Source organism: Muscardinus avellanarius (assembly GCF_963383645.1).
Source record: "Muscardinus avellanarius genome assembly, chromosome: 6".
NCBI classification, from domain to species: Eukaryota; Metazoa; Chordata; class Mammalia; order Rodentia; family Gliridae; genus Muscardinus; species Muscardinus avellanarius.
The window spans coordinates 395,108-397,448 of NC_137791.1; positions in this window are offsets into that span (position 1 = coordinate 395,108).

A 2,341-nucleotide genomic window follows, 5' to 3' on the forward strand; every position below is an offset into this window, starting at 1 on the left:
GAATGCCCCTGGATTTAATCTCCAGTACCGCCAAAAAAATAAGATATTATATTTGGTAAAACTTTTTAAAAAGTGTCTGTTAATTTATTACAATTCCATTTTCTCTAGTGTATTTGACAAAACAAGAAGACAATGCCACACTTATGCCAAACCTCTAATGCATTCCACAATTAATCTCCAGCCCTCTCATTCCTTCATCCAGTGGACGCTGACTGCTACCATACACCAGGTACAGTTTTAGGTCCTGAAAGTATAGGCAAAGCCCTTGTGGAGTTCATATTTTAGAAGGAAAAAGATGTATCAGATGTACAGATGTTTAGATGGACAGAGAGGCAGATGGATGGATGAATACACAGTTGGAGACACAGATAAAATAATGTGAACATCCTGGGGCCAACTGGCAGCTGTCCCCTGTAACCATGGCCTTTGTCAGCAAGCTGCTTCTGAGTTTTAAGGGGACACATGGCCCCAGGGTCTCCAGACAGCAGCACCTCTTGGCTCCTGAGCTGCCTGTGACTTCGCAGCTAACCAGCAGCCAGCAGAATGAGCAGAAGCAGGATGGATCCCGAGGCCGTTCCCCAGGAGCCGGGCGCGGAGCTCACCAGGCTGCCTGCGGCTGACCCAGCGGGCTGATGGGCTGGGCAGCCAGGCAGCCCCGAAGAGCCTGCTCTTTAGGGAGGATCTAGGGAAATGAGGCCCAGGTGATTAGGACCCTCACCCTGGATTCCTCATCTCTAGACTAAGCTCACCTGTTAGAGAAACAACCGGCATCTTGTTTTAGTTTTTGTTTGGGGGGAGTTACTGTCACTCCCTTTTGATTTTAATCTTGTATGATACCAAAATATCAAGAAAAATGAAGCAGAGAGGGGCTAGGGAGTGGCTGGAATGCGATGGCGGTGGGGCTGGGGCAGGGATGGGGGCGCAGTTCGAGTCCTGAAAGTGTGAAGGTCCGGCACCTGGTAGAGGACATGAGCAAGGTTCCAGAGTGGGGAATGTGCTCCCTGCTCGAAGCCACCAAGGAGGCTGGCGAGGCCCCCTGGACTCGCTTGCATTCCAACCCCAACAGAAGCCCTCCGCTCCAGCCTGCAGGAGCACCTCAGCTTCCAGGGCTGGGCCCTGCCGGGCTCTTCGAGAGGTCTGATGTCTTAGGCCTCTCTGTTGACTCAGCTGTGAGGTTCAGCCCACAGTGGCCCATTTCAGGATGCTCCCCCGCTCCACCAATCCAATGGCACCCATTTTATGGACCTACGTAAACTTTCTGGCTTCAAGTTAGGGTTAGGGTTACAGAGGCCAGCTAACGGCTGTGTTCTCACTAAGTGTTGCCTCTTCCTGCTTGGGTCTCCAAGATACGATTATTCATACTGTTCATTTTTACGACGAGCACCCTCTTGTTCTAAGTCTTGTATCTGTCTCTTGTCATTTTTTTTAAGATATCGCATAACAAAAAATCTTTAAGATCCCCTTTTGGTTATGATCCCTTCAAACAGAAGGTGTTTAATAAGAACCTTCTGCCTGTCGACCCCCTCACAGACCAGAATCACAATAAAGATAGCCTCATGCGTCCTGTTCCTCCCTTCGCCAGGAAGATATGAGTAGCTAAAGTATTTGGAGCTATATATAGTCAGTTGATGTCAGCTGGATGCCATCTCTTCAAAAGGCTCAGGCCCCAGCGCTTGCCAGAGCGGGACCATGCCGTCCCAGGTTCAAGGATAAAGCCATCAGGCCTCTGTGCCATCCTCCTCCATCTTCACAATCCTGCCCTGCGGGGACTCAGCCCTGCTGACAGCGCCGGCCACCAGCACGGTGAGTAGATGGCTCCCCAGAGCGTCGTCCTGGCCAGGCGTCCCAGGTTCACAGTGTGACTCACAAAGGAGCATTCTTTGCTCTAAGGGACAGCTGCCCGTGCCAAGATTAAAATGCCACCCCAGCTTGCTCTGGCCTGACCTGGTGTTGTCTTTATTCTGGGGTTTTTCTGGAGCTGATGTATGGTGATGCTGATCCCGGAAGGCCAGCTGGGAAACAGGGGGAGATTGGAATGGAGAGCAAGGGGAAGAGGCCAGGCCTCTTGCTTCTTGCTGCCTAGGGGGCATGGTGCTGATGCAGAGATAAGATGGGTCTGAGACAGCTGAGTGCCACCCCGTTCCCCAGGACATTGCCTGCAGGGGACTAGTGCCTGCCACCAAACCAGCACTGCGCTTAGAAGTCTTTCAAAGGGGGCACTCAGGAATGCATTCTCAGGAAAGGATAAAGATGCTCTCTCCCACAAGGGTGATGGGGACTCACGCCGAGTTCTTCCCGTTGCCTCAGTGATGTCCTTCATGTTTAGCAGGGAGAAGAGGCC